The sequence below is a fragment of the Carica papaya genome, chromosome 3 (genome assembly GCF_054855325.1).
Source record: "Carica papaya isolate Zhongbai chromosome 3, ASM5485532v1, whole genome shotgun sequence".
In the NCBI taxonomy this organism is placed as follows: domain Eukaryota; kingdom Viridiplantae; phylum Streptophyta; class Magnoliopsida; order Brassicales; family Caricaceae; genus Carica; species Carica papaya.
The window spans coordinates 20,439,669-20,451,315 of NC_142311.1; the positions used below are offsets into that span (position 1 = coordinate 20,439,669).

At 36.1% G+C, this 11,647-nt stretch overlaps 1 long non-coding RNA gene across 1 annotated transcript; it reads left to right on the forward strand.

The window, feature by feature from the left end:
- Window positions 1–343: 343 nt before the first annotated feature.
- LOC148266822 (uncharacterized) lies at window positions 344–8,220 on the forward strand. Its single transcript, XR_015817923.1, has 2 exons — window positions 344–1,646; window positions 2,083–8,220. It is a non-coding gene; the product is annotated as an uncharacterized LOC148266822 (long non-coding RNA).
- Window positions 8,221–11,647: the final 3,427 nt, after the last annotated feature.

Sequence of the window (11,647 nt, forward strand, 5' to 3'; positions counted from 1 at the left end):
ATTAGACTCTAAGGCTTGGTGATGCTCTATGGACCTACTGAACAACATTCAAGACACCAATTGGGATGTCCCCATACCGACTAATCTTTGGAAAAACATGCCACTTTCCCGTTGAGTTGGAACATAGAGCATATTGGGCTATCAAAAACTGTAACATGAAGTTGGGGGAACCTGGTGAGCATCGAAAGTTACAGTTGCAGGAGCTAGAAGAAATACAAAATGAGGCTTATGAGAACTCCAAAATTTACAAGGAAAAGACAAAAATATTCTAGGACCAAATACTTTCAAAGAAGTAATTCTCAATTGGGCAAAAGGTCATCCTCTTTGATTCTCGACTTAAGTTTTTCCCTCAAAAACTAAGGTCAAGATTCATCATCACCAACATTTTTCCTCATGGCACTATTGAAATTAAGAGCCTTGACACACATAAAATCTTCAAAGTGAACGGACACCATCTTAAGCCTTTTTATAAGGGCTTCTCCACAAAGAATATTGAAGAAATTATCTTCGAATAACCTGAGGCACATCCCTAACAATAAGTAGGACAATTCAGCCTTGGACGATAAAGAAAGATGCTTGATGAGAGGCAACCCATCCATTGTTTTCTTCATTCTTTTAATTTTAGTCCTTTTAATAAATTATTGCATTTTTAGTAAGTTACCTTACATTTCTTTAATGATTATGAAGCAAGAACAAGGAATTTGGGTGGCGAAATCAGAGTAGTTGAATACTGGAACAACAGAGCCAGCCTTGCCTAAGGCTTGTGCTGAGCCCACAACACTTTGGCTGGAAACCTCGCATAACCCTTGCCCAAAGGTTGCAGAGGCTTCTGAAGCGACAACAATATTAAGCAAAGCCTTGCCCAAGTACCCCCTTTCGGTCACACTAACTTTACCCAAGGCTTAAAACCTACACCATTCCTAACCTCTATATAGGCTTAGCCTCCAACCAGCGAAAGCTATACAACCCTTGCCCGAGGCTACTAAAAAAAATAATATTTAGCCCCTCAGCAAACCCTAAACTTCCCTTGCCCTAAGTTACCACCACCTAGCGCCCAGTTTTAAATATTAAAATAAATAACCGAAACCAAACCCTAACCTCCCCTTTCCCATTTCAAATCCTGACTCTCTTCCCTCTCCAACACCCCATCTCATTCTCTATCCTTCTGCACTCCCTTTATAAATCCCACAACCTTAATCCTCAACCATCAGCAACAATGAGGCACAAGCGATCTGCAAGAAAGACCATTGGCCTTCGACCATTTGCGTGTCATAACACTTCATAAACTGCAAACTTGACACCACCAACCACCTCTACTCCACCAACAGACACTAGTAGCTCCTCTACCCCCAGCTTTATAACTTGAAGCCCCGTAGTAGATGTTTCTGACTCCTTGCCACACACCACCACCACCTTAGATGTCGGACTGACTAGGGCGATTGAAACCCAAGACCCTCTACCACCTACTACCAGTGCGATCGTCAAAGAAGAAGAAACTCCAAAATGAGCACTAAAGAGGGCCTGAGTCCGATGGAGCCAACCCATCCACCAACCAGCCAAAACGGACATCTGTGGACATCTCATCTTCGAAGATGATTTGAAGAAGGAATGGTGTGAGGACATTTGCAAGCTACCCATTATTCTAGGTAAATTCGCCCATAACCCCACTCTCGATACTCTTAACATCAGAACACGTGTTTCAAAACGAATTTACGCCATCGGCTTGGCCAATTTCTTCGTTGCGGATGAACCTACTTACGTAAAACTGGTTAGGGCATTTTATACCACCTTCCAGTTTTACAAACCCGCTAAGTTTAACCTTCACACCCCAAATCTCATCTCCTACCATCTCTAGAATAGGCATTTTCATTTCTCCATTACTCAGTTTAATGATGTCCTAGGATTATTTGAATAGGAAGCCAAACACCTGTATTGTGATTTATGTGAAGACTTTGATCCGACCACTATTTATGATAAACTTTGCGTCAACCACTCAACTCATATAACTTCAGCAAGTTCAATAAGCTCTACTTACGTGACCTTTCCATAAAATACATTCATAAGTTTTAGGCTTTTTTTTAGGTTGCAGAGACGCACCGACATCATCTCCAAAACAAAACTGCGACGCACATTACAGCAATGCTGGGTGAACCTAGGGTACTGGTCCGCGTCATAATTCACCAATGTACTCTCCTTTCATTGGCCCTTAATCTTGGGCTTGATCATCACCAGAATTGCCATCTTCACAACCCAATTCGATGTTGATGAGACCGACCTGCACATTGCCTATACTTAGGCACCTTTGGACCTTCAGTCTTTAAATGACATGGGCCTCATAGAATTAAAAGATGGCCTTCCTTGCTTTGCCCCACCTGGGCCTTTGGTACCACACGACAGAAGAATTTACAGCAAGCAGCGCAAGTGCCAATCACAAGCCACCCTAGCTCCTCCACCGCCTAACTTCAAGGAATTTATGGACCACACCCTGTTGCACATACGCATGATTGATGACACCCTGCACTCCATGGAGCGTTCCTTGTGCGAACTGAACAAGAAAGTTGAAGCCTTGATACAACTGATTTCCCAAATCGGGCACTCCACCACACAACCCCGCAATAGATGAACACCAGGGGAGTCTCTTATCATCTCTCTTTACTTTACTCTTGTTTTTTCTTTATTTTTTTGTCACTATTATTTTGTCCTCTGTTTTTGTTTTCTATTTATTCATTGCCTTTTTCTTAGCGTGCATCACATTGGGGATAATGTGTAATTTAAGTGTAGGGGAGCAGCATCTTATATTCTGCATTATGTATCCTAAGTAGCTAGTTTTCCTATCTACCACATCATTTTAGGGACATTGACCTTGGCCAAGGCTGGCTACATTACACACGCACATTCAATAGTTTTTATTTCCAACCTCTCATCTATCTTTATCATTTTAAATAACTCAAATAGGATGTTTCAAAAACTGAATTGCACTTATCTCCATCTTCTAGGAACTGCAACTTGTTTTTTATCTTTTCAAACCTTGAATGACTATTATCGATTATGTCGCTTAAAGCATGATTTGTGCGGGAATTGCCTTTTCAAAAATTTAATTTTTTCTCATTTTTAGAGAGAATGCCAATACTTAGAACAAACCCACCTATAACTTGTCCAGGTTTATGTGCTTATAATTTTATGGTTCATGTTTAGGATTATTAAAAGCAATCAACCAGCTTGTGATAAGTAAGATAGAGCATAAAATGCACTCACTTTCAGAATATGTTGGAGTAACAATGTGAGATGGAGCGTAAAATGCACTCACAATATTTGGAATCACCACTAACTGAGTAACTGAGTGCATTCATCACAAATTTTTGTCATCATGTCAAAAGGTTATTAACAATTTTTGTTTTAGTATGAACCAATCACACGAAATTTTTAATTCTAGACTTGTTTGGTGTCAGTTCTACTAGGTGTTGGTTGTTACTCCCAATTTTTATGTGGTAAAACTTGTAATTTTCTCTCATTTCATGTTTGTATACTAGTCAAGATAGTTGTTGTGAGGTATGGTTCCCTGAAACTCAAACTTGCAATTACTAGCTGATGGTCATTTTTGCAACTTGGAGATTGAGGCGTAGCATGCGAGTTAATATAGAATGATTGGGATTAGGTGGTGAAGATATGAAGATTAATAGTACGAGCTGTGTAGTGCTTGAGGGCAAGCATAAGATAAGTGTGGGGGAGTTGGATAGGGTGCAAAAAAAACACCCTTGTCATATGCTTTTGTGTATTTAAAATGAATTGTTTGCTATCTAGTCAAGCTATTTTACCCAATTTGATATAGGACTGGAGATGGAGCTTAAGATTTGGAAGAACAACAGAAAATAAGAACAAGAACTACAGAACAACGATCTATCATGGTCTTAGTCTTTGGTAAGGCTTAGACCTCGCAACAACAACATACTTTAGCCCACGCACATATGCCTTGCCCAAGGCTTACATCTCGGCAAGAAAGGGTGAACACAATTAACCTTTGGGCATAGCTTGCAACCAAGGCAACAAAAAGGGACACAAATTATACTCAACTGAGCATTGACTAAGGCCAAGGTGACATTTAAGTTTAAAAGACCTGCGTACAATAGAAACAAGCCTTGCCCAAGGCTTATGGTTCGATCTGCATAGTATTTAAAGAACGACAAATTTTTGTAAATCCAAAAAGATATCCTCCTTGCCAAGATCAAAGGGCCAAAAATCATGAGGAGATTATTTGAAAAGTTGAGGTTAAGGTGGAATAAAGGAAAAGGATCCTAATCAACAAAGAAAAAAAAACCCTAGCTCCCTTTCGGCTATAAAGACGATAGCTACCAAGCAAAACGACATCCTTCTTCTTTCCGACACCACTGACAGCTATTGTTGAAGATTCTACTCTTCTCTTTCATTCTTCTTCTTTCTCTTCGAACCATTAAAAGAACCCCTTTGTGTTAAAGACCACCATGAGTGGCTAACTTGTTTTCTTTTCCTAGTTGTTGTTTGGTGAACTCCAGTGATGTATTTGTGAGATCGAATTAGTTTAATATATGTTTTATTTAAGTCTTGGCATTTATTTATCTTCCACACTTATACATATTTATAATTTTGAATTTGTTTGAATTGGGCCCGTTGATCATTTGAAAGCAACATGTAGCTAGCCAAACTCCTAAAATTCATAATTGTTTGAGTGGTTCTGGGCACCTAATGGCAATCAGTGTTGCGCTGAGGAGGTGATTAATCTGTTTGACTGATTCATGTGAATGAATCCATCAACTTGAATCAAGTTCTTCTAGTTATCAAAGCCGTTGACAAGTTAAATCCTGTGGACGTTTCCATGACTGTTTGGCAGTAAAGAACCAACTAACAAACATTTTTTAGTTGGTTTAGAAATAAGGAAGGATTGATTGTCGGGACATTTCTGCCAAGTATAGTTGGTTTGTTATAACTTAAACAAAATAAATCCTTGCATCTATGATCAATTACGTTACTGGAGCTAACTATTTCATCGACTAAGAATTCTTCTTATAATTGCTTTAATTTCTAACTTATAGTCAAAAGTTTTTTTAATATTATCCTACTCATTGTTTACTTTTTGTGCATTAGATCCAACAAAAACCCCCCCTTTTATTTAATTTTCATCCGTTGGTCAAGGAAGCAAATTTGTTTCCAATTCCCTATGGATTTAACCCTACTTACCATTACTACAATCTTGTTTTACTGGTTAAATAGGAATTTTTTTTGGTGGATTTGACACCCATCAACGTACCATGTTATTTACATACATTTAATTGCTCTTAATATACATGGAATTAGTTCAAAGTTTGCAGGCATTTTCTTAATCTTAGGAAACAATATTTCTTGGAAACTAAAATTGCAATCATATGATTTATTAATTCAAAATATTGGAATCTCCTTTTTAATGACTTATGCTAAACATTAGAGCATTTCTAGACCATGAAACACTCTTAAAACTTAAATATAAATTAGTAATTTATTACAAAAAAGTAAGGTCATTTAATTATATCCTTTTTTGTGACAAATTCTCATATATCGAAGTGTTAATCATTTCATCGCGAATTTGAGCTATTGAAAGCTAGTATCGCGTTATGTTTTTTACATCAAAGTAATGGTCATGGAGAGTCTCATACCTCAAGATCATCCTATAATATTGTAAGGTGCTCAAAGTTTTTAAGGTTAAAATTATGGAACATTCAAATTGAATTCCCATCTTCAGTGAGACTCTTAACATATATAAATACCAAGACATATAAAGAACATGTTAGAGAGAACAAGTAAAAAAATTACAATTTGCATTCCAAAATAAAATTTTGATTATTATTCTTTCTCATAGAAAAATTGTTGTGTGAATCTCTTGTAGTACGTAAGACTTGTGAGACTATGTTGGGTGGGTGTTAAGTCTAAAACAAGTTAAGTTTGTTATGCATTAAATATTAAAAAGTACAAGTTGTTTGGTTATGCTTAAATGTTGAGTACATTGTATTAATTCAATTTTCTATAGTAATTGAAATATTTGATTAGAGGTATTGAAGGTCCTATATGTAGGTTTATTAGGACCAAAAAATTCCAAAACCATCTCTATTTAAGTCTAAATTTATTTTAATTGTTAGTTTTGGTTTTGTAAATCATGTAGTGTGATTTTGAGGTATAACGAGAGTGACATTTAAATGAGTAAGTTGAGGTTTCTCAATGGGCTAGATTAGAGCTTTCCATGTGTCCATGATTTACACTAGTAGCAACGAGGCATGTTCATTGGTTTGAATCTGGATTAGACTGAAATGGATTACTGATTGAATAAGAGGTGAGATCTGAACTGAAGATGGAACCAAATTTCTTTTTTTTTTTTTTTTTTTTTCAAGATTGAGGTTTTAATTTCCTAGTTTTTATGTTTTTGAAGAAAAATTATCTTTTTCTTTCATTATCGAGTCCCTTTATATTTGGGTTAAGGATTAGACTAAACAATATTTTGTTCAGCTTAGTCCATACTGAATTTTTGGTTTGATTCAATTTTTCGCATCATATTGGGAAAAAACACCTCCAATGGTAACAAGTTATAAATGACATCATTAAGTAATCTATGATATGGGTTTGAAAGCCCCAATCCTAGGCCCTTCATTATCATAACTACTACTCTTATAAGTTTTGAAAATAAGAGGATCTAAATTTCCTGGATGTCTCCATTAAGCATGCAGATGTAGTAATGAGTGCAACAACCTATGGTGATTTATATAGGCAAGAGATTAAAATTTTTATATTGTTAAAATTTTTTATAAATTAAAATTTAAGACAAATTGTCAAATTAATTTTTGCAGTTTGCTACTTATTACAATTTAATCTCCATTATCTTTTGTTACAATTTGGTTCTAGTAATTTTTTGTTCATTTCAAATGCTCACTTTCCTTCTATTCTGTCACAGGAAAAGATAAAATGTTTAAATCAAATTTGGATGTTTTAAAACAGAGCGCAAATATAGTAAACTTAACTAATTAATTAAACTAATAAATTAATAAAATAATGACAACATTAGTTTCATTTTTTAATTTATTAATTTTTATTAATTAAGTAAAGTCATTTTTTGAATTAGTTTTTCAAAACTTCTAAATATGATTTAACTTTTTTTGTTAAGAAATAGAAGAAAATTACACATTTGAAACAAATAAAAAATGTTAACGATAAAACCATTAAAGACCAAATTATAATAAATGTTAAATTTCAGGAACTAAGTTGGCAATTTGTCTTAAATTTTAATGAATTACTATTATAATATTAAAGAATAAAACTAATAATTAATTATTATTAGGAAATATGATGGCAAATTACTATCTTATTACTCGTTGGTCTTGATAGTGTGTAAAAACATCATCTTCATTATCCATTTTCTTGTGCTTAATTGGAATAATTGCTATTTAATTTGAGTTATTTCGTCTATTTTGATGCAGGATAGGAGATGGAATAAAATTAAGGAAAGCAACATAAAGAGGAGAAGAGTTCGTGGAGAAGCTATCAGACCAAGACTAAGTCTTGCCCCAGGCTTAAGCCCAACAAGAAGTAACAGAATCTAGTTCTGGTTCGCTCATGCCTTAGGTAAGGCAAAGGCATCAACAGAGTTATAATTTTCGGGTTCCCTCAAGTTAGCCTCGGCCAAGGCTTATGCCTCAATAAAAGGAAGAAGCCTAACTGACCCTTGGGCACAGCTAACACTAAGGCTGTAGGAGGCCGACCCAATTCACACTTGATCAAGCCTTGGTCAAGGCTTAGAACACGTGCAGCTACTAATTTGAAAAAGGTGTGCTCTTGAGATTTAAAAGAAATAATCTCGCTACAGCCGAGATTGGCAACCAAAAATCAAGGGGAACATGATTTTGGAAAGCAAGTTGAGTGCCAAAATCATTGGGAAGAATCCCAAAAGGAAACCCTAATCCTTTTGGCTATAAAATAGGTCGCCGATAGAAAGCAAAGATCATCTTCCACACGCCACACACAGTAACCCCTGAAGGTTTTTTGCACTTTGTTACTTCCTCATTAGACTTAATCAAAAGAAACTTTAGGCTGTAACTCATCATGAGTGGCTCGACACGTTTACTTTTCCCAATTAATTAATTTAGCAAAACTCAAATCTTTATTGTGAGATTGAATTGAGTTGAGTTTAATTTTATCCAAATACAAGTATTTGGTTATTTATCTGTACATATACTTATTTGCTATTGCTAGCTGTTTGAACAAGGCCTGTTGAATGTGTGATGCAACAACATACAGACATCCAAGGTAGCTCAAATTCGTAATTGTTAAGCTAAGGCGGTATCAATGGCAATTAATTTCAAAGTAAGGGAACAAATAATCTGGTTGACCAATTCACACAGATGAATTCGACAACTTGAATCGGGTTCTTCTAGTTTCTAGTGCCATCAAAAAATTAAATTCCAAGCATATTCTTAAGGTTGTTTGGTTGATGAGAATTAATTAGTGAAAATTTCTTAACTAGTCTAAAATTAAGGAAAAATTGATTGTTGGAATGTTTATGACAACTAGAACTAATTTCCTGCAATTTGATAATATTGATTTTTAAATCAATGAGCAATTAAACGATTGGAGTGTAGCTAATTTGTCGACTCTTAATGCTCATATAATTCATTAATCTATAATTTCTTCCAACAGTTTTATTTTTTTAAGTCTAAACTTGTTTAGTTTAAATATTTTTTACCATCTTTTCCATTTAAAGGAAGAAAATCCCTTCTTTACTTTTGTTCAAACTGGTCACAAAGAGAAAAAGGCAATCCTCAGTTCCCTATGGAATCAACCCTATTTATCACTACTACAATATAGTGTTATTGGAAAATAAGATTTTTATCTTTGTTAGATTCAGCACCCATCATTGACTTAAATTATTTTATGAGGGATTTATTGAGCAACAAGTTAAAGAAGTAATCCTCGAGAATCCTGCAGATAGTGACTGACTACTTGCAGGCTACGTCTAGGCTAAGATGATAAATAAGGGTGCTTAATGGGAGGCAACCCATTTGGTTTTTTCGTTCTTTTTATCTCCTTTCTTCTTCTTTTCTTTATTCTCATGTTTGTCAATTGTCAATGCCACTTTAGCTCATGTTTTTCTCCCTTATTGCAGGATATTAAAGGACCTACTCGAGGCTATTACACACTCGAACAAGGATCATGTGAACCGCAACTGATATCAAGAGGAAAAGAATTACCCTTGCCCAAGGGTTAATCACACAATGATGCTTGAGCGGCCATTTGGCGTTCGCCACCTAAGCATTGCCCAAGGCTTGCATTTCGGTCATCTAGGTGCTTTGACCCAAGCAGACCATATTACCTTGCCCTAGGATAATTAATAGTTAAAACCTCAATCAAAACCCTGCTTAAGCCTTGCCCAAAGCTTACATGTTGGACGAGTGAGGGGGAACAAAAGCTAGTCAACTTGCATTAACCTTGGCCAATGCTTAGAAGGAACCCAAGCCTTACCTTAAGGTAAGCCGCACCAGTCACCTCTTCTCAACCGCTTAAGCCTTGCCCAAACTAACACAAAAAAAAAGCCCACAAACACTTCCATTTACGTTTGGCCTAAATGCTTGCCTAAACCTTGCCCTAACCTCTCTGCATCTTCGCCGACCCCATATCCTGATTCCTAATCATTAGCAATCACCAACACTAGAACCACAAGGGAAAAGAGATCTACCTACAAGACCTGTGACCCTCGACCTACTTCGTTGATCACCAAGTTGCAAAGGATGTCGAATGAGTCCCACAAAAAGAAGTAAAAATAATAGCAGCACAGAGTGCATCGGATTCATCAGTTCAACCTACATAGCCAAAACCACCTCATGCTGTGAGTAGCTCCATGGTGAGTGATCCCCATAGGGATTTCTCGTCATTAACATCCTTGATTCCCCACTAAAGATAGCCCAATGCCTAAACTGAATCGCACCACCGAATAGCTTGACTCACAACCACCCCACTAGCAGGAACCCATCACCAAGGACGCAGAGGTAGCCCCATAACGAAAAAAGGCACAAATCCGAAAGGAAAAGCACGTTCTTCTACCCAACGAGTCTGAATTAAGTGACTATCTTGGCTTCCCAGAAGAATCGGAGAAAAAGAGATATAAAGAAGTCTCTAAACTTCCTATCATACTGTGTAAGTGCTATCACACCCCTACCCTGAAAACCCTCTTTGACATCCCAAATGCTATTAAAGGCATAAGAGTAATTTGGACAGAAATAAATTATGAGTGTATAATAGATAAATGTATGTAGCAGAATGATTAATTATAATCCCTTACAAAATAATAATAGAGTTCGATACAATACTGAGGCATAAACAAAATTAATTACAAGTCTCTGCAAAAGATGAACTTATCAGAGTTCGAGACAATTATGCACTCATAAAAATTCATGGATCCATGAGATCCTTAAAGGCTTCAAGGGGTAGATCAGCAATAAGTTCGTCACTATCTTCCTCATCTAGAGGGGGCATGGAAAGGGGGTGAGTTTTATATACTCAGTAAGGAAAGCAGTATTAAATAACATCATAAGATTTCAAAGGTAATTACAAATAGTATCATCATTACTTATCCTCAAGAGTCATATCAGGTTCTTTACTAATTATGAAAATGATTTATTTTAATAAAGAAAATATCAAGTCAAAGTCATATCATGTCAATCAAATTAATCATCTCGAAAATAGAGAAAATAAAAAAAATTATGATATGCACTATTTTTCATTTTACTCTTACATGTGAAATTGTTTCGAATTCCATCTACTAAGGGCAATATAGATTCCCAACTACCCATGATGTGATCCTAGACAGCCTAGAATTAGTTCCAAAGATGCAATCTTGAATCAATGAGGAACGCCCAGAGCATAAGAGTAATTTCATCCCTGAACTCTTTTCTAATTGGGATTATTCCAAGAGATGGGCCAAGTTTGTCCAAGCCAGAAGGCTTAAGGCCCAAGTAAGATTAATGGGCTTGAAGAATTATAAAAAAGCCCATGCCTGAGGAGGAGGCTCGCACATGCGTCGAACATACACATGTGCCTGCATGGACAGCACGCATGAGCGCCCAAGCACGCGGTCCTCTAAGCTCGCGCGGAACGAACCGCACGCATGCAGGCCCAAGGGGTTGAACGCGTGCACCCCATGTGGACAACCCAACCGATCCAAGCCCACCAGCCCGCGACTCCCGCATGCCTTTTTCTGTGTAGCCCACGCAGACCAATCAGCCCGGCCCATCCAGATAGCCTAAACACGGCCAACCCCCTTTTCCCTTTTTAAATATTTAAATTATTTTATTATTTTAAATTTTAAAATACTTTGGGACCCACTTTTCAATTACCCATGTTTTAAAATTAATTTTCACATGTGTTTTACATAGAAATAACATGAGATAAGCTTTGGATTATTTTATTTATTATTTTATTCTAATTCTATCCCTTAGGATTAATTAATTAATTTATTTGAAATAGAATAATTATTTTATTATGTATTTATCCTAAATTAAGATAGAATTTTATATAGGATATTTTTTATTAAAGTATCTCAAGATTTTATACTCATCTAGATTGCCCAAGAAAGGCTATAAATAGATCTTTTTTCCCTAGG